The sequence below is a fragment of the Nicotiana tabacum genome, chromosome 17, assembly GCF_000715075.1.
Source record: "Nicotiana tabacum cultivar K326 chromosome 17, ASM71507v2, whole genome shotgun sequence".
Lineage (NCBI taxonomy): Eukaryota > Viridiplantae > Streptophyta > Magnoliopsida > Solanales > Solanaceae > Nicotiana > Nicotiana tabacum.
The window spans coordinates 45,642,143-45,664,749 of NC_134096.1; the positions used below are offsets into that span (position 1 = coordinate 45,642,143).

At 39.9% G+C, this 22,607-nt stretch overlaps 1 pseudogene; it reads right to left on the minus strand.

Moving 5' to 3' along the window:
• LOC107793775 (uncharacterized) overlaps positions 1–20,417 on the minus strand; it is a 33,908-nt pseudogene extending 13,491 nt beyond the window's left edge.
• Between the last annotated feature and the right edge of the window lie 2,190 nt (positions 20,418–22,607).

Below are 22,607 nucleotides of genomic sequence, written 5' to 3' on the forward strand. Positions count from 1 at the left end.
AGTTCGCGTCCATTTTGCATTAGAAACAACGCCACAAAGTGTGTGACGTATTGCTTGGTAGCTTAGACTTTTGACGAACTTTCGAAGCCTTCGTGGGTTAGGACTATCAACTCCCAAAAATTGACACAAGGCTTCCCTATCCATTGGAATTTCCTTTCCTCTGACCCATGACATGTCATTTTTCTCGTTCCAGTTGGCATATAACTCTCTTACCATGCTGAGATTTGCCGGGTCCGAACATTCGAGGAGCTTATCCATCTTCTTTTCAATCAATGTAGCAAGTACATCTGGGAAGTTTCATTCTAAATCCTTCACATTTATCCCCATTTCAGACACATATCTCCCATATGGAACAAAAGTATCATGCCATTTGATGGCGTCATCCCGAACAAGTTCCACTCGAGGCCGTGGTGGCATCGTAGACCCGCTAGCCTGTTGCTTTCCCTTGGCTTGTCGGGAGAAGCTCTCGCCTTGCTTGCGTTTCTTTGGAGGGGGAGCAGTAGTGGAGGACTTTCCCACCCCTTTTCCTTTAGCGACATCGTCACGAGCCATAGTAACCTACACATGATAAACACAAAGATGAGAATGAATCAAAAGATGTTGCCTAAGGTCATCGTGAGAGGCAAGATGACCCCACACTTAAAACCTAAGGCTATGTATAAGCGAATCATAATATTGATTCAATGTGCACCAATGTGTCATCACAAGGCTATAGGTACTTAGACTTCCCTATGCCATAAAATTCAATTAGTCTAACATGGCCGTTACTTAACTATAGTGCAAGCATAACAACGCTAAAGTCTACATTACTACACTATTTTAGTACACTAACTACAACTTACAAAAGTTTACAACAAGAGACAATACCCCCACAACACCCCACACTTCACCCAAACTCATATACAACTACACTCAGCTACTTAGACTTTACCGGTGTTCAAATTTACTCTCTTAAGCATTTTAACAAACACCTTGTGGGCATCAATTGTGCTCTTCTATTTCAACAATGGTGGGAGAAGGTGGGCCTCCCAAATTAACATGAAGTAGAGGGAATTATAGTTTACTACTTCAAACACAACTGCTCAACCAAAGTTTTGCACCAATTTCGTGTATAATCATTCCACCCACAATAACATCGAAATATGTTTAAGAAACCTAGGGTGTTGGAGGATTGGGGAAGAAAGAAGACTACAACTACTCTAAGAACTTCCAAAATACAAGAAAAGAGATAACAAGAAGAACATACCTTAGAGTCTTGAGATGGAATTGAGCAAGAAATATTGAAGAATATTAGAATTTGAGAGAAAAGGGGAAGAGGAAGAAGAAGTGTTCATGTGTTTTTTTGTTTTGAAGAGAATGGGGTTTTTGGGTTGGGTTGTCTTAATTTAGGTGGGGGAATGGGTTTGGGTAATTGGGTATGGGTTGGGTTGTGAGTGTATATGGGTAATTGGGTAGGGTATTTTTAATTAAATAAAGAAAACAAAAAATAAAAACAAAAATTACTCACCTGGACCGCCAGCCCAGCGCCCCACGCTGGGGCTAGCGCTGAAGCATCGCGAATAATGTAAAGTGCGCCCCAGGCAGTGTGGGGCGCTGGCCTGGGCGCTCAATAATTTTAATTTTTTTTTAACAATCCCGACTATCCGAGCACTCAATATATACATTACACACATTCCACACCATTTCAACGTACAAAGAAAAAATTATGCCCTACAAAAGGAAAAACACTATGCTTCGAAAGCGATAAAAATTGGGTTGCCTCCCAACAAGCGCCTAATTTAACATCGCGGCACGACTCAACACATGTTTAAGCATCTGCTAAGTCCACTGAGGTCTTGTGACGTGCAATGTCACCACCCCAATAATGTTTTATTCTCTGGCCATTTACCAAGAAGGTACCACTTGAGCTCGTATCACGCAGTTCCACCGCTCCGTGAGGCCTCACACTTACCACAACAAAAGGACCTGCCCAACGAGACTTAAGCTTTCCAGGGAATAGCTTCAACCTTGAATTGAACAAGAGAACTTCTTGACCCGGCTCAAACTCTCGATGTTGAATGTGCTTGTCATGCCACCTCTTCGTCTTTTCTTTATATAATTTGGCATTTTCATATGCGTGCAATCGAAATTCATCAAGCTCGTTGAGTTGTAGCAACCTATTTTCACTAGCTGAATCCATATCCATATTTAGCTTTTTGATCGCCCAATAAGCTTTATGTTCAAGCTCGATGGGCAAGTGGCATGCCTTCCCATAAACCAACCTGTACGGAGAAGTACCTATGGGAGTTTTGTATGCAGTTCGATATGCCCATAATGCATCATCCAGCTTCCCTGCCCAATCTTTTCTATTTCCACTTACTGTTTTCTCCAGAATCTGCTTTACTTCTCTGTTTGAAACTTCTACTTGACCACTCGTTTGGGGATGATAGGAAGTGGAAACTTTGTGCTTAACTCCATACTTTGTAAGAACATTATTCAACAATTTGTTATAAAAGTGAGTTCCTCCGTCGCTTATTAACACTCTTGGAGTCCCAAAGCGCGTGAAGATATGATTCTTTACAAAGCTTACCACTACCTTTGCATCATTAGTAGGAAGAGCAATGGCCTCCACCCACTTAGAAACATAGTCGACCGCCACCAAGATATACCTGTGACCATTAGAATATAGGAATGGTCCCATGAAATCAATCCCCCAAACATCAAACAGCTCTATTGCCAGAATATTTTGCAAAGGCATTTCGTGCTTCCTCGTGATAGTTCCGGTTCTTTGGCATCTGTCACACTTTTTAACAAAGGCATGTGCATCCTTAAATACTTTTGGCCAATAGAAACCTGATTGTAGCACTTTTTGAGCGATTCTTTCCCCACCGTGATGACCTCTATATGGCGAAGCATGGCAGTCATGCAATATTGCATTCATATCTTCCTCAGGACCACACCTTCGCACCAACTGATCTACGCATTGCCTATATAAGAATGGCTCATCCCACATGTAGAGCCTCACATCATATAAGAATCTTCTTCTATTATCAGGTGTTAATTCTAGTGGTGTCACCCCACTTGCAATAAAATTCACATAATCTACATACCATGGGGCTTCACCTGAGGTGACTGCTAATAACTACTCATCAGGGAATGTTTCTTTGATTGACCCTCCTTCAGCTACATGGTTCCGACTTTCTAATCTGGACAAGTGATCATCCACTTGATTTTCTGTCCCTTTTTGATCTTGGATCTCTAATTCAAATTCTTGCAAGAGGAGGACCCAACGAATCAGCCTCGGCTTGGCATCTTTCTTTTCAAACAAGTATCTGATAGCTGAATGATCTGTGTAGACGATAACTTTGGTTCCCACTAGATAAGATCTGAACTTGTCAAATGCCCACACCACTGCAAGCAACTCTTTTTCAGTAACTGTATAATTCATCTGAGCTGGATTCATAGTTTTGCTCGCATAATAAATGGAATGAAATATTTTATCCCTTCTTTGCCCCAAAATAGCTCTGATTGCTATGTCACTTGCATCGCACATCAACTCATATGGCAGTCCCCAATCTGGGGCGATGATAATTGGTGCAGTTACCAACCTTCCCTTCAGCTCCTCAAATGCTTTCAGACATGCATCATCAAACTTGAAGGTGACATCTTTCTCTAGAAGCCTGCATAATGGAGAAGAAATTTTTGAAAAATCTTTAATGAATCGACGATAAAAACCTGCATGGCCCAAGAAACTGCGAATGCCTTTGACTGATGTCGGTGGGGGCAATTTTTCAATCGCCTCCACCTTTGCTTTATCCACCTGTAGACCATATTTTGACACCTTGTGCTCCAAGACTATACCTTCACGTACCATGAAATGACACTTTTCCCAGTTGAGTACTAAGTTTGTCTCTTCACACCTAGCAAGCACTTTATCAAGGTTCATTAAATAATTATAAAAAGAACACCAAAACACAGAAAAATCATCCATGAATACTTCCACAAATCTTTCAACCATGTCAGTAAAAATAGCCATCATACACCTTTGAAAAGTCGCAGGTGCATTACAAAGACCATAGGGTATTCTCTTGAACGCATACGTGCCATAGGGACACGTAAAGGTGGTTTTCTCTTGATCCTCTGGGGCTATAGAAATCTGATTATACCCCGAATAACCATCTAGGAAATAGTAGTATTCCTGGCCTGCTAACCTATCAAGCATTTGGTCAATGAAAGGGAGGGGAAAGTGGTCCTTACGGGTGGCATTGTTCAATTTTCTATAATCTATGCAAATTCTCCACCCAGTGGCAGTTCTTGTAGGAATTAAGTCATTATTTTCATTACCCACTACAGTCATCCCCCCCTTTATTTGGCACACATTGAACGGGGCTTACCCATTTGCTATCAGAGATTGGGAATACAATACCTACATCAAGCCACTTAATCACTTCTTTTCTTACCACCTCTTTCAAGATTGGATTTAGGCGGCGTTGTTGCTCTATACTTTGCTTGTGTCCGTCCACCATGAGGATTTTATGCATGCAGAAAGCTGGCCTAATGCATTTGATGTCAGAAATCATCCACCCAATTGCTCGCTTGTGCTCACGTAGCACTCTCAACAACTTTTCTTCCTGCAATTTAGACAAGTCAGAAGAAACAATAACATGTAAAGTGTCAGAACTACCCAAATAAGCATATTGAAGGTGAGAGAGTAGGGGTTTAAGCTCCAATTTTGGAGCTTCTTCAATTGACGGCTTTGGAGGAGATCCACTTAGCCTATTTAGGGGCTCAAACGGGTGTAATCGTTGCATGTAAGCACAAGAATCATCTAGAATATGCATCATCTCCTAAACCTTATCATCAATCTCCAACTTATCGAACAACATGAGTGCTTTTTCTAGATAATCGTCTAGATATATACTCGTGTCAAGAAGTTTCTCATCCACCTCCATAACAGATATAATAGAGAGCTCCTCATAGTGGCGGGGAAGTTGGATTGCTTTGTAGACATTAAAAACTGCTTCCTTGTTGTCCACCCTCATTATCATTTTTCCCTCTCACTTTAATTATTGCATCACTAGTAGCCAAGAGAGGTCGTCCCAATATGATTGGAACTTGTTCATCAGCCTCAAAATCTAGAATAATGAAGTCAGCTGGGAAGATAAATTTCCCAATTTGCAGCAATACATCTTCAATCACTCCTTCAGGGTAGGCTATGGACCTGTCAGCTAATTGCAACATCACAGTGGTTGGTCTTGGAGCTCCCAGACCCAATTGCTTAAATAAGGACAAGGGCATTAGATTTATGCTCGCCCCCAAATCACAAAGAGCACGACCCACGTCAATATTACCAATTCGCACAGGGATGGTGAAGCTTTCAGGATCCTTAAGCTTTTGAGGAAGCTTGTTTTGGACCCTTGAAGTGCACTCCTCAGTAAGTGCAACTGTCTCGAACTCAGTCAATTTCCTCTTGTGAGCCACTATATCTTTTATGTACTTAGCATATTTTGGAATTTCACGAAGTACATCCACCAATGGAATATTCAATTGAACCTGGCTCAACATAGAGAGAAATTTGTTGAACATGCGATCATCATTCTTTTTCTGCAATCTCTGGGGGAAAGGTGGTGGTGGCCTTGCAGCCTCCACTGGCTCTGAACCTATATCATTTTTCTTTGACTTGTGTATTGCCTTAGGGATCAGCTCCCTCTCAGGTATAGATTTGTCCTTTCTCTTCTTTGGCACTTCTTCTAGTTCCCTCCCGTTTCTGAGTGTAACTGCATTAACTTGAGGGTTCTTCTCTGTATCACTGGGAAGAGCGCCTGTAGGTCTAGTGTTTTGATTTGTTGCTAACTGTCCCATTTGCCTCTCAAGATTTCTGAAATCAGTCCTGAGTTGTTTATTATCAAGCAACAACTTCTTCAGCAAGTCATTCGTACTCTCTTCTTTTTGTAGGGGTGGTTTCTGAGGTTGATTGAAATTTCCTTGGGGCCTATACTGGTTCTGATTCTATTGATTTTCTCCCTATGAGAAGTTAGGATGATTCCTCCAACTTGGATTGTAAGTGTTCCCATATTGTGCATATTGATTCATCGGACCTCTGTTTTGTTGCCCCACATAGTATATAGATTCAGGATTCGTGGGATACATGGCACTCATATGACTGTCACCACATAGTTCGCAGTAAATAGACATCTGCTGTACATGTTGCATCTGTTGTGTTTGTTGCATTGTCATTCTGTTCATGTGATTTGCCAGCTTTGCAATATCTGCTCTCATGGCTGAGAAGTCATCAAGCTCAATTACCCCGACTGCCTTCTGTTTAATTGCTTTTCTTGCATCCCCATCTCCTTGCCAATTATGGTCATTAGCGGTGAAGTTATTTAGCAAGAGTTGCATTTCACTATACGGCCTTGCCATGCAACTACCCCCACAAGCTGAATCAAGATTCATCTTTGATGCCTCGTCTAGCCCATCAATAAAAGTGTGAGCCAATACCTCATCAGTATGACAATGATGTGGGCAGTGTTTGAGTAGCTTCTTGTATCTTTCCCAAGCTTGACGAAGTGTCTCGCCATCCCGTTGTTGGAACCCAAGAATTTGGATCCTCAGCGATTTTGTCTTCTTAGTAGGGAAAAACATGATTAGGAATTTCCTTGCTAAATCATCCCAAGTGTGGATTGAGTTCGCAGGCTCCTTTTGCAACCATTTCTTAGCTTCCCCCAACATTGAAAAGGGAAATAGTGTCAGCCTGACATAGTCCTTGGAAATGTTCGGATAATTGTAAGTATCCGTAATTTCCAAGATGTTCTGAATGTGCCTCTGCGGGTCTTCATGAGATAGACCCACATATTGCCCTGTGGATTGAATCAGCTGTACCATGTACTGTTTGAGTTCAAAATGCCCCGTGATATCAGTCTTTACGATAGCCTGAGTCATATTAGCAAGATTGGGCCTTGCGGCTTCTATCACCGGACGCTCCTCATTACCTGCCATCTTTATTGGCTGTGGTTGAACTAAGATGTCCAACTCTCTTTCTATTCTCGTTCTAGCTTCAACTTCCCTCCTCACTCTATGAAGTGTTCGTTCAATTTCTGGATCAAAAGGAAGGAGGTTGTTTGCACTTCTACTCCTCCGCATTCAAGAGAAGATTTTGCGTTAACACAAACAAGGCAAACTGAAAATTAAAACTTGCACTAATAAGTAATAAAAGCTTAACTCAATCAAGTAGCTAATTTTTTAGTCCCCGGCAACGGCGCAAAAATTTGTTGTGACCAAACACACTCACGCAAGTATACGTGATCGTCAAGTAATAAAGTAATGAATAAAGTATCGTTCCCACGAAGACTTATGATTAACTTTTGACTAATTCAACTCAAATAGCTTATTGATTCAAGCGATTTCTTATGAAATAGATAATTGTCTAATTTACTACCTATAGATTATCAAGTAATGAAATACTAGAAATCAGCACAACACTTAAATAATTTTAAATAAAAATAAATGGGAGATAATATTTCAGGGTCACGGGTTATCTAGCAATCATGTTGCATTCTTAGCTTAAAATAACTAATTGATTTATCTGGATTGTTGGTTGACATGGTTGATATTACTCATAAGAATCTGTCGAGCCCTTACTCGCCTATTCAAGCTAAATTAATACCTATATGTCTATGGAATTAAGATTAACAAAAACGCATTTACAATTCCTGTATTGCAACCGAGCAAGGCAATTAGGTATATATCTATCCCAATTGCGAATCCTTTCCCCGATGCCCGGGTTTAAGAACTTGCTCTATTTAATTCTATATGCAATCTAGAGTTCCCACTTTCGAGTTCAACTCTAGGTTCGTAGATAGTATTTTACTGTTAGCTACTCAGCAAAATAATTAAAAATAGAATTAAATAAACAACCAAAATGATAAAATCAACTTCGTCAAATTAAACACCAAATATCAACATTCATGTATTCCCATGACCCTAGAACAATAGGTTTCTTAGCCACTCATGTTCATACAATCATCAAAAATAATGTTTTCAAACATAAAATCAATGAATACTAGAAAAGGGATGGAAGAATTGATCAACTCCTTGCGTTCGAGTGTTTTGCGCCTCCCTCCTCTCTCTAAATCACGTCCTCCTCCAAAAATAGGTTTAGGTTGGCTTTTATATGAGTTGGGGGCGTCTAGGGGTCGAAATAACCGAGTCCTAGTCGAAAAAGGATACTTCCCGTCTTGAGCGTCCAAGGCAGCGTAGGGCGCTGGCCCTGGCGCTCAAACTTTTTGGTCTCTGTAAAGTGCGTCACAGCGAGCGCCCCACGCTGGCTGTGGCCCTCAAATTTTCCTTTTTGCTATTTTGTCCCAATTTTGCTCCAATTCGCGCCCTTTCGTCCCAAATTGCATCCGAATGATTCCTACACATAGAAATACCCAAATTTACCACAAATAATCATATTAAACATCTCAAATCGTCGAGACATGAGTAAAATGTGAGGTGATATATATCAAAATATGCCTACATTAAGTCGATTATCACTTACCCGATAAGAGAGGCCAAATGATGGAACTGTCACGAACCAAAATCCTAACTTGTCGTGATGACACCTATTTAAATACTAGGCAAGCCGACAACCTCAATAAACCACAATTTCATTTAAGTTTGAAAATATAATATTTAAATTTAATAGAAAAATCTTATTAATACCGACATAAGTCACTCCCAAAATCTGGGGTCACTGAGTACATGAGCATTTAAACGATAACAAGGTCTAACTGATAAAAACACTATATGAAAATATAGAATAGTACAAAGACTGAAAGGAAAGAGTAAGGTATGCGGACGTCAAGCAGCTACATCGATAGTCTCCAACAGATAAAGCTTCGAAAACTAGCAATCGTCGTGTTCGGAAGTACCTGGATCTGCACACGAGGTGCAGGGTGTAGTATGAGTACAACCAACTCAGCAAGTAACAATACTAAATAAAGAGCTGAAAGTAGTGACGAGCTTCGCAGCTAAGTCCAATCACAGTAATTTCCAACATAAGAAGGTAGGCATGCTTTCAAGTTCAACATTTAAAACTCAAACAGTAATTTCATATCAAATTCGATTGAAACAGAAGATAATGTCTTTGAGAAATTTCCGAAAATAGTGATATATGACAGCTGAAGTGCAAAAATAATGAAATCAATGCATCCTGTCAGAACAATAATCACTCAGTTCTCCCATTCACTCCAACCTCACAATCACTCATTCCTCTCAATCACTTAGCACCCGACACTCGGCACTCACACTCAGTAGGTACCTGCACTCACTAGGGTGTGTACAGATTCCGGAAGGGCTTCTTCAGCCCAAGCGCTATAACAAGCCAATCATGGCATAAATCAATGAAACACGTTGCGGCGTGCAGCCCGATCCCATAAATATCCTCACAATTAGGCCCTCGGCCTCACTCAGTCATCAACCTCTCTAGTCTCTCGGACTCTCAGAAATCATGATAGGCAGCCCGAACAGCAATGATATGATGCATCAATAATGAACAATAGAGACTAAGATGTAATGTGCAAGTAAAACTGTGACTGAGTGCAAAACAGCAATTTAGCAGATACTTTAACATATACACGACCTCTGTGGGTCCCTACCGTGTCAACACATATTTTAAACATGATTTATAGTTCGATTTCTCTAATACGTTGAAAAAGTACGGATATCAACAGATATTTCAACCACACAGCTCCATGGAGTTTATAAAGTCATAATTCCTATGGTGCACGCTTACGCGCCCGTCACCTAGCATGTACGTAACCTCAAACCAATCACATATCACAAAATCTGGGGTTCATACCCTCAAGACCAAATTTAGAACTGTTACTTACCTCAAACCTTGTAATTCCTTACTTTGCTATGCCTTTGCCTCGCGAATCGGTCTCCAAACGCCTCGAATCTAGTCATAATTAATTTGATTCAGTCAATATAAATTATAGGAATTAATTTCATATGAAAATACTAATTTTCCAACAAAATCCAAAATTTAACTCAAAAATTGCCCGTGGGGCCCACGTCTCGGAACTTGACAAAAGTTATAAAATATGAACGTACATTCAACCACTAGTCCAACCATACCAAATTTATCGAATTCCGACATCAACTCGACTCCCGAATCTGAAATTCTTATTTTGAAATCTCTAGGCCCAAATTCTCTAATTTCACCTCAAAAACACGTAATCTAGTCAGAATAATCGATGATAATTCAATATTATTGACTAACAATCATCACAAGTGACTTACCTCAAGATTTTCCGTGAATTCGCGCTCAAATATCGCCTCAACCCGTGTTGGAAATGTCAAAAATGACAAAAATGTCGGAAGTCCTCTGTTTTGTACATTGCCTAGTGCTTTCGCACCGGCTCCACATCATAAGTCAAAGTACCATCCAACTGCACTGTGCTGAAATCCAAAACATGAGACGGATCCCCGACATACTTCCAGAGCATCGATACATGAAACACTGGATCAACACACCTTTCATGGATGAAACCTTGAGCAGAACCTTCTCCCCAACTATGTAAGCAACATCACGGACCTTCCGGTCGGCATAACTCTTCTGTCTAGACTGCGCCATGCGAAGTCGATCCTGAATCAATTTAACCTTTTCTAAAGAATCCTGCACCAAATCAGTACCCAATAGCCTAGCCTTACCCGGCTCAAACCAACCCACCAGAGACCGACATCATCTCCCATATAAAGCTCATACGGAGCCATCTGAATGCTCGATTCGTAGCTGTTATTGTAAGCAAACTCCGTGAGTGGAAGAAACGGATCCCAAGAACCCCCAAAATCAATGACACAAGTGCGTGGCATATCCTCCATTATCTGAATAGTGCGCTCGGACTGTCTGTCAGTCTGCGGGTGAAATGTTGTACTCAACTGAACCTGTGTACCTAATTCTCGCTGCACTACTCTCCAAAATTGTGATGTATACTGCGTGCCCCGATCCGAAATGATGGACACTGGAATACCGTGTAGGAGAACAATCTCATGGATATAAATCTCAGTCAACCGCTCCGAAGAATAAGTAGTACTAACCGGAATAAAATGCGCGGACTTGGTCAACCGATCTATAATCACCCAAACAACATCAAACTTCCTCAAAGTCCATGGGAGTCCAACTACGAAGTTCATGGTGATACGCTCCTACTTCCACTTCGAAATTTCTAACCTCTGAAGCAATCCTCCTGGTCTCTGATGCTCGTATTTCACTTGTTGACAATTTAAACACCGAGCTACAAACCGAACTATATCTTTCTTCATTCGCCTCTACCAATAGTGTTGCCTCAAATCCTGATACATCTTCGCGGCACCTGGATGAATGGAGTACCGCGAACTGTGAACCTCCTGGAAAATCAACTCAAGCAAACCATCTACATTAGGCACACATAGCCTCTCCTGCATCCATAATACACCGCCATCCCCAATAGTGACTTCTTTAGCATCACCGTGTCTTTAAGGACAAGAAGATGGGGGTCATCATACTAACGTTCTCTGATACGATCATAAAGAGATGACTGAGAAACCACACAAGCCAAAACTCGATTCGACTAGGAAATATCCAATCTGACAAACTGGTTGGCCAAGGCCTAAACATCCAAGGCTAAAGGCGTCTCTAATATCGGTAAGTATGCTAAGCTGCCCAAACTCTCTGCCTTACGACTCAAGGCATCGGCCACCACATTGGCCTTTCTGGGATGATAGAGAATGGTGATATCATATTCCTTAAGCAACTCCAACCACCTCTGCTGCCGCAAATTAAGATCCTTCTTTTTATACAGATGCTGTAGACTCCTATGATCGGTATAAACCTCACAATGAACACCGTACAAATAATGCCGCCAAATCTTCAAAACATGCACAATAGTTGCTAACTCAAGGTCGTGGACCAAATAATTCTTCTCGTGTACCTTTAACTGTCTAGACGCATAGGCAATCACCCTACCGTCTTGCATCAACACTGCACCGAGACCAATACGCGATGTATCACAATACACAATATAAGACCCTAAACCTGTAGGCAACACCAATACTGGAGTTGTAGTCAAAGCTGTCTTGAGCTTCTGAAAGCTCTCTTCACACTCATCCGACCACCTGAACGGAGCACCTTTCTGGGTCAATTTAGTCAAAGGCGATGCAATAGACGAGAAACCCTCCACAACACGAAGATAATAACCGGCCAAGCCGAGAAAACTCCAAATCTCAGTAGTTGTAGATGGCCTGGGCCAACTATGAACTGCCTGTATTTTCTTCGAATCCACCTTAATCCCTTCACTGGACACTATGTTTCCCAAGAATGCCATCGAACTAAGCCAGAACTCACACTTAGAGAATTTAGCATAAAGTCTCTCCTCTTTCAGCCTCTGTAATACAATACCCAAGTGTTGTGCATGCTCTTTCTGGCTATGTGAGTACACCAGGATATTATCAATAAATACCAAATGAATCAAGATACGGCTGGAATACGCTATACACCAAGTGCATAAATGCTATTGGGGCATTGGTCAGTTCAAAAGACATCACTAGAAATTCATAGTCACCATAACAGGTCTTGAATGCCGTCTTTAGAATATCCGAATCCCAAATTTTCAACTGGTGATACCCGGATCTCAAATCAATTTGGAAAATACCCTCGCTCTCTGAAGCTGGTCAAATAAATCATTAATACGCGGCAAAGGATACTTGTTCTTGATTGTAACTTTGTTCAACTACATGTAATCGATGTACATCCGCATAGTACCATCTTTCTTTTTCACAAATAGAACCGGTGCACCCCAAGGTGAGACACTAGGCCTAATAAACCCCTTATCAAGAAGTTCCTGAAGTTTCTCTTTCAATTCTCTCAATTCAGCTGGTTCCATACGATACGGAGGAATAGAAATGGGATGAGTGCTCGGCACCAAGTCAATACCGAAATCAATATCCCTGTCGGGAGGCATACCCGACAGGTCTGCAAGAAATACATCCGAAACGTCTCACACTACCGATACTGAATCAATAGTAGGAGTATCTACATCAACATCTCTTACAAAGGCCAAATATAACAAACACCCCTTCCCAACCATACGTTGGGCCTTCAAATAAGAAATACCCTGTTGGGAATATAATCTAGAGAACCTCTCCATTCGACCTTCGGCAACCCCGGCATAGCCAACGTCACAGTTTTTGCGTGATAGTCCGGAATAGCATGACATGGAGACAACTAATCCATACCCAAGATTACATCGAAATCAACCATACTGAGCAATAAGAGATCAACTCTAGTCTCCAGTCACCACACACGATCGATATACACGGTCCACAATAATAGTATCACCCACCGGCGTAGATGTACGAACATGTGAAACTAAGGACTCACGGAGCATATCCAGATAATGAGTAAAGTACGATGATACATACGAATAAGTAGAACCAGGGTCAAATAATATAGAAGCTTCCGTGTGGCATACTGAGACAATACATGTGATCACTGCATCTGAAGCAACAATATCTGGTCTGGCGGGAAAAGCATAGAATCAGGCCTGACTACCACCTCATCAGCCTTCCCCTCTTGGGAGATCCCTAGCTGACTGAGCCCCACCCCGAGCTGGCTGGGTGGCGAAGTAACTGGTGCTAAAGTCGTAGTCTGACTCCTCTGCTGCACTGGACCTCCCGGGCGATGAGGACACTGCCTCCACATATGCCCAAACTCCCCGCACTCAAAGCAACTCCTCGGTACCGGTGGTGGTGAGGACTGAATCGGGCCCGGAGAACCAAAATAACCGCTAGAAGCACCCGGTGCAAATAAACCCTGAATTGATGGAGCACGGGACAAACTCTGGGCTGGAAGGGCAATGAGAGATGACTGACCCTGATGAGAACTGTATGAACTATGGCTGGATGATGCGCCACGGTGAACTGGACGACCTGTCTGAGCGTGTCTGTAAGGATGACCCATGTCGTGGTAATACTAACCGCCTGAAGGAACACCGTTGAAACCACTCGATCTACGAGGCCTCTTGGCCTCCCTCTCTCCTCGCTCCTAGCTAGGGACTATCTCTATATGCCGAGCAATGTTAACCACCTCGTCAAAAGTAGCACCAGATACCCATTCCCGAGTCATAAGTAAATGCAGCTGGTATGTGAGGCCATCAATGAACCTCTTAATCATCTCCCTATCAGTGGGAACAAACCAAACTGCGTGACGAGCCAACTTAGAAAATCTCATCTCGTACTGGGTCACAGACATGCCATCTTGCCGAAGCTGTAAATTGTCTATGCAGCTCCTCCCTATGAGACTGCGGTACGAACTTCTCCAAAACGAGAACAGAGAACTCCTTCCATGTAAGTGGTACTGCATTGACCGGCATGCGCCTCACAAGACTCCCACCATCTGAAGGCAGCCCCAGAAAATAGAAAAGTAGTGAACGAGACCCCACTGATCTCCAAAATACCCGATGTCCGAAGCATCCGCTGGCACTTATCCAGAAAATCTTGAGCATCCTCTGACTCAGCACCACTAAACGATAGAGGTCGAAACATCCCAAATCTCTCAAGTCCTCTCTGCTCATCATCTGCCATAACGGGGACTACCGGGGCCTAAGCAGTTGCAGCCGGCTGGGCTGGTAATGCCCCCGGTATCTGATGTCCCTGCACTACCTACTCTAGAGTACGGGCAACAGGGGTATGAGTACCTCCCCCGGCTTCCGGAATCAATAAATTCGCACGACATAATACAAGAAAGTAAAATTTTCCTAAAGGTTCAACACCCTCTCCAAGATAAGTAGAGACGTCTCCGTACCGATTCGCAAGACTTTACTAAACCTGCTCATGACTCATGAGACCTATGAAACCTAGGCTTTCATACCAAATTGTCATGACCCAAAATCCTAAACTGTCATGATGGCGCCTACCTGAATACTAGGCAAGCCGACAACCTCAATAAACCACAATTCTATTTAAGTTTGAAAATATAATATTTAAAGTTAATAGAAAAATCTCATTAATACCGACATAAGACACTCCCAAAATCCGGTGTCACTGAGTACATAAGCATCTAAATGATAACAAGGTCTAACTGATAAAAACACTGTCTGAAAATATAGAATAGTACAAAGACTAAAAGGAAAGAGAGTCAAGGTCTACGGACGTCAAGCAGCTACCTCGATAGTCTCCAATAGATAAAGCTTCGAAAACTAGCAACCGTCATGTCAGAAAGTACCTGGATTTGCACACGAGGTGCAAAGAGTAGTACGAGTACAACCAACTCAGCAAGTAACAATACTAAATAAAGAGCTGAAAGTAGTGACGAACTTCGCAGCTAAGTCCAATCACAGTAATTTTCAACATAAGAAGGTAGGCATGCTTTCAAGTTCAACATTTAAAACTCAAACATTAATTTCATATCAAATTCGATTGAAACAAAAGATAATGTCTTTCAAACATTTCCAAAAACAGTGATATATGACAGCTAAAGTGCAAAAATAATGAAATCAATGCATCATGTCAGAGCAACAGTCACTCAATCCTCCCATTAACTCCAACCTCACAATCACTCTTTCCTCGAAGTCACTCATTCCTCTCAATAACTTAGTACTCGGCACTCGCACTCAGTAGGTACCTGCACTCACTAGGGGTGTGTACAGACTCCGGAGGGGATCCTTCAGCCCAAGCACTATAACAAGCCAATTATGGCATAAATCAATGAAACATGCTGCGGCGTGCAGCCCGATCCCATAAATATCCTCACAATGAGGCATACAGCCTCACTTAGTCATCAACCTTTTCAGTCTCTCAGGCTCTCAGAAATCATGATAAGCAGCCCAAACAACAATGATATGATGCATCAATAATGAACAATAGAGACTAAGATGTAATGTGCAAGTAAAACTGTGACTGAGTGCAAAATATCAATTTAGCAAATAATTCAACATGCACACGACCTCTGTGAGTCCCTACCGTGTCAACACATATTTTAAACATGATTTGTAGTTCTATTTCTCTAATACGTAGAAAAAGTACGAATATCAACAGATTATTCAACCACACAGTTCCATGGAGTTTATCAAGTCACAATTCCTACGGTGCACGCACACGCGCCCGTCATATACCATGTACGTCACCTAAAACCAATCACATATCACAAAATCCGGGCTTCTTACCCTCAGGACCAAATTTAGAATTGCTACTTATCTCAAACCGTGTAATTCCTTACTCTGCTATGTCTTTGCCTCGCAAATCGGTCTCCAAACGCCTCGAATCTAGTCATAATTAATTCGATATAGTCAATACAAATTATAAGAATTAATTCCATATGAAAATACTAATTTTTAAACAAAATCCAAAATTTAACTCAAACATCGCTCGTGGGGCCCACGTTTCGAAACCCGACAAAGGTTATAAAATATAAACGCCCATTCAACCACGAGTCCAACCATACCAAATTTACCAAATTCCGACATCAACTCGTCCTCCAAATCTTAAATTCTTATTTTGAAATCCCTAGGCCCAAATCCTTTAATTTCACCCCAAATACACGTAATCTAGTCGGAATAATCGATGATAATTCAATATTATTGATTAACAATGATCATAAGTGACTTACCTCAAGATTTTCCGTGAATTCTCGCTCAAATATCGCCTCAACCCGTGTTGGTAATGTTAAAAATGATAAAAATATCGGAACTCCTCTGTTTTGTACACTTTCCAGTGCTTTCGCACATGCGGACAGAAGTCCGCTTCTGCGACAAGTCCAAACTGGTCCATTTCCGCTTCTGAGGTCAATCAGCCACATCTGCGACCTCGCAGGTGCGGCAAAATATTCGCACCCGCGCAACCTTCCCTGCCCTTCACTCCTGGCCGCTTCTGCGATGGTCCTTGCGTACCTGCGGTGTCGCACCTGCGATCAAATCTTCGCAGGTGCCGTTACACCAGAAGCAAAATTTTCAGATTTTCCTAAGTCCAAATTTTCAATCCGTTAACCATCCGAAACTCACCCGAGGACCCCGGGACCTCAACCAAATACTCCAACAAGTCCTAAAACATCATATGACTTAGTTGACTCTTCAAATCACATCCAACAACGCTAAAAACACGAATCACACCCCAATTCAAGCTTAAAGAATACTAACGAATTCCAATTCTATATTCAATGCCGAAACCTATCAAATCAAGTTCGATTGACCTCAAATTTTGCACACAAGTCATAAATGACATAATAGACCTATTCCAATTTCCAAAATCGGATTCTGACCCCGATATCAAAAAGTCAACTCCCTAGTCAAACTTTCAAACTTAAATTTCTATTTTAGCTATTTCAAGCATAATTTAACTACGGACTTCCAAATATACTTTTCCGGACACGCTCCTAAGTCCAAAATCAACATACTGAGCTATTGAAATCATCAAAATTCTATTTCGGGGTCGTTTACACATAAGCCAACATCCGGTCAACCTTTTCAACTTAAGTTTTTATTTTGGAGACTAAGTATCTCAATTCATTTCAAAACCTCACCGGACACGAACCAATTACCCCGGCAAGTCACACAACAACTGTAAAATATAAATTGAGCAGTAAATGGGGGAATGAAGTTATAATATATAAAACGATCGACCGGGTCGTTACAAAAAGTGTGTTGGGTACATGGGAACTCGCTGTTAACTTCCCCACCAATTGCTTTTAGTTATCCACATGAAATTATATGCATAATGAAATTTGCATGGTTCTCTTTTATATGTTCCTAAGCAGAGATGCATTCTGTCAAACAAAAAGCTGCCACCGTTTCGTGTTGCGCCTTTTCGTTTGGAATGTTGCCAACCGAAGGTTTTCTTTTTCTTTTTTCCAATTAGGGCATTTAAATGTTAGAAGGACATTTATATAATTTAACTTTTTGTTTAGAAGTTCATGCTTTTATAATAATTAGTCTTTATATGCGTGTCTTGCACGTATAATTATAGGCGTACCTAATAATTAACATAAGATATGTGAATAAACTTGTTATCAACAATATACCAATATAAATTAAACACAAGACTAGATTTTTACATCTTCATAGCAACATATACACGCTTTTGAAAGGTTCTGACATGCTTATATTAAATCTGCTCGAGACGAAGTAGTAAAATATACATCTATGCTTATTTCAAGTATCTTATAAGTTGTATATAACCATGTTATAATATAACAACATTATTCAGCTATCATCAGCCACCCAAGAGTTGGGTTCTCCACAAAAGGCACATTATCCTCCACCTCGCAATTGAAGTCTCGCACCAATCTAGTTTACTTCCACTTGCCCTTGCCCTACATAGATTTTTAAACAAAATCATACAATAAATTAATCACAGTACACAACTACACATGTTCGTTCAAAAACTATACACAAGCAAAGCATACAATAGATCTATACAATCGAATTAAAATTCATTCATCAAGACGTATAATAAACGGATGAGTACTAATGTCTTTCTAATAGAAGTAGAACTATAATTTGAGTTGGAATTTTTTTTAATTCGTGGCTGATTAGCGAAAATTCATGGAGACCCAATTTTAGTTTAATTTAAAAATCTAAAAATTAGGTAAAGTTTAATATTATAATTTTAGCCAATATAGATTATTTCTTTGAAGAATTTCAAATAACGGAGGAGTACTAATGTCTTTCAAATAGAAGTATTGCTATAACTTGAGTTTGGAAACAATTTTAATTCATGGCTGATTGGCATAAATTCATGGAGACCAATTTTTAACCGAATTCAAAAATTTTAAAATTAGGTAAAGTTAATATTACAATTTTATCCAATATGGATTATCTTTTTGAAGAAATAATTTAGCTTTTAGGGGTATAAAAGTCTGTCAATATCGCAGGGATATTTTCGTCGCTCAATATTTAGCGTAAATTATTCGTACTTTTATAATAATATAGATAGATATAGACTAGTCTCTGTACACGTGCGTTGCACGTGTGTCCCATATAAATTAGATTTTTTTAAAAACGAGATAAATAATATATCAAAGCATGTATATAATAAGTAATAAAAAATTTAAAATCGAAAAATTACAAGCTCAATTTGATGAAGGTCTTCAGTATAGTCCTGAAAATTTTCCATATCAGCTTATTATACTCGTGACTTTTTACATGATTTTTCGCTTTAATACTAATTTTACTTTATAACTCTTCCAAGAATTGACAAAAAGAAAAAAAAAATACAATTTGTTAAGTAAATATTGTCATAATAACATGACCTCAAATTAGACAACAACAACAATAATAACATGACCTCAAATTAGAGTAGACTTTAAATTGTATATATCATCTTTTTCTATTGTAGTTACTAGTTCTAATATGGAGAATTCTATATCTCAAAAAAGGAAGATACTTGTACAAGAAACTTTAATTTGAATATTACCATTTATCTATTGTGGTTACCAGTTCTAACATGGATGATGCTACCTTAGGAAAAGAAAAATTCTTGTACAATTCCATGAATTCTCGTAGGAAATAACAAAAAAGAATTAATATAAAATATAAAATGACCAACACTTTATAACCACATAGATATATATCTCGATGGGATAGTGACCAAGAGAAGAATTTAAAAACAATTTACATAAAAAAGACAAAGTGATACTTATTTGAAAATGAGCAGATAGAAGAGGAAACTGCAAACAATCCTCACGTCGTTAGTATACATATATTCTTCTGCTTCTTGTTCTCTATTAGAGAGTTTTTGATAGAATACAAGTTGTTAGATAAAGAAAAGAACCACTAAAAATATTATTTTCGAAGAGGAAGCTATCTTTCTTTGATGCATTTTATTTTACTTTACTATATATAAATGTTTAGACACCTTATTGTGTACTTTTATAAAATGCTATAAAAATATCAAAGATTGTGCAAGAAAATTATCGCAGTGGAAGATGAAAGATACAAACAACCATTATAAGTAAGAAAATTTATAATGTTGTAAAGAATGTAAAAAAGTGTAGAAAAGTTATTAATATGGAAAATGAAAGAAACAAAACATAAATGTATAATTACATTTATGAACACAATAAAATTTTAGGAGCAATATTAAATTGAAGGGCAAAATGGTCATTCAATTTTTAATGGGTATTTTGGCCTTTTAACTTTCCTTTTAGATTTTCGTACTTATAATATAATATGATGATATGGATATAGATAAGGGAATTATTTGACATTAATTACTACTCCTAACTAAATGTATTTCCTTCTTGTTTACGGTTGGGAATAAGAAGAGTGGCTTACAGATTTAGCAGCCTGGCCATTACCAGTGCCAACATCCCAAGCAAGGTTATGACAAGGTGTCTTTGTAGAAATGAAATTGAACAATTCTCCCGGGTAACTTGGCCGACCCTTAGAATACAGTAGTGCCTGCTTAATGAGCAATTCTGCCATCTTTTTGTCACTCTCACTCTTAATTTGATATGGAGAAGATCTGAAGACATTTTTCCTTTTATACATGGAGATTAGCTCTCTGCATTTGGTTGCAGGTAGCGTGGGTTAGAGCTAACTTGCACGCATAGTCGGAATTGCATTTCGGGAATTTCGGAGTTGATTCGGATGGAAAATTCTCAATTCGAAAGTTTTAAGTTGAAAAGGTTGACCAAGGTTTGAATTTTGAGTAAACGACCTCGGAATCAGGGTTTGAAGGTTCCAATAGGTTTGTATGATGATTTCGGACTTGGGTGTATGTTCGGGTTGAGTATCGGGTGGTCCAGGAGCATTTCGACGCTTATTGTGGAAAGTTGGCAATTCGAAGATTTAGAACTTCCTAAGTTTGGTTTGAAGTAGACTTTGGTGTTATCGATGTCCGTTTGGGGTTATAAGTCTTGGAATAGGTTCGTATCATGATTTATGACTTGTACGTAAAGGTTGGCGTCATTCCGGAATATTTTAGTGTAAATGAGACGCGTTCGTCGAAGTTTGAAAGTTAAAAAGAGGATTTGATCGTCGATTCATGGTTTTGATGTTGTTTAGTGTGATTTGAGGCCTCGAGTAGGTTCGTGTTAAATTTTAGGACTGGTTTGTGTAATTTGACGGGGTCCCGGGGGCCTCAGGTGTGTTTCGGATGTGTTTGGGTTGTATCGCGCTCTTATTTGATGTTTCAACGTCGTTTCTTTGGACATAAAGGGTACTATATTGAGCAAACGACCATTGATTTGTGATTGGACTGAACTAGTAGATCCATATCATAATTACAGAACAGTAGCAACAGGAATCCTCGAATTCCTAGGTCATGTGAGAGAGTTTTGCTCATTTCCGTGTCGGAAAAGATTGTTGGTTTCTAGTATGGACATTGTTCTTCGCGAACGCGAGAGAGGTCCCGCGAACGCGAAGAAGGAAATTTGGGTTGACCAGTCAACGCAAAAAATTGCTCTTCGCGAACCCGAAGGTGTGCCGCGAAGGCGAAGAACAAAAATCACATGGATAGTATTTTAAATGGGCAGACCGAGCATTTTAGTATTTTGCACATATCTTGAGTTTTAGAGCTCCATTTAAGGTGGTTTTCACGGAGTTGTTCTCGTCTCAAAAAGGGGGTAAATAAATGACCTTTGTATTGATGTTTTTCCATGATTATTTCGTTGGTTATCATTTTTATCCGTGTTTAGATTGTAGAAATTGGGGCTTTGAGCCCAAAAGTTATGAGATGGTAAATCCTTGATTTGAGAGTTAATTCATGGGCAAAATTGGATGATTTTAGGAATATAAACTATATAAGTTATGGGTAATAATTATCTTCGATAATTTTTGAAATCCGAGCATGTGGGCCAAAGGGTTGACTTTATTGAGTTTTCGAGCAGAGTTGGGAATCATTGTAAATTGTTAAATTGTAAGAATTGGAGTATATTTTGATTGTTTTTCACATTGTTTGACTAGTTTCGGAACGTTGGACTTTGAGTTGAGGTGTTAGAGAGGCGTTGCAGCCGGTTATGGAACTTCGGAGTGAGGTAAGTCTCCTGTCGAACTTTGTGAGGGGGAAACTATCCGCTAGGTGATGTAATTGTTATGTGCTATTAATTGTGGGTGCTACGTATATACAAGGCGACGAGAGTCCGTACGTAGCTAAAGCATGTTTATGTCCAGGTAGACTTAGAACTTTACCATATAATATTTGGAATATTTGAATTCATTCTGCTGGCTTAAATAATTGAAATTATAATTGAGCTTGATTTAGAAATATATACATATATATTAGACTGAGCCTTATTTTCTTAAGTTGTTGGCAAGTTATTTGAGAAACGGTAAAGGTTATGCTCACCTTATGTTCATATACTGTATCGAAGCTCGTGTCTCGTAATTCGATAATTTCTTTCCTTTCTTGTGGAGCGTGCCGAATATCTCGGCAAGATTATGTACCATACTCTTATGGGAGAAGGTCGTTCGCCTCGACAGTATAATACATGTATCTATGGTTCGTGTCGCTCGACCCTCAACAGTGTACACGCTATGATGGGAGTGGGCCGATCGCCTCGGCAGTATCATATCCTTTCTGAGATCTGGTCGCACGACCTCGTCATAATCGTGCGTTATATCGCTAGCAGTCCAAATATTCGCGAGAGTTTTCTTCCACTGATGCCTTGCATT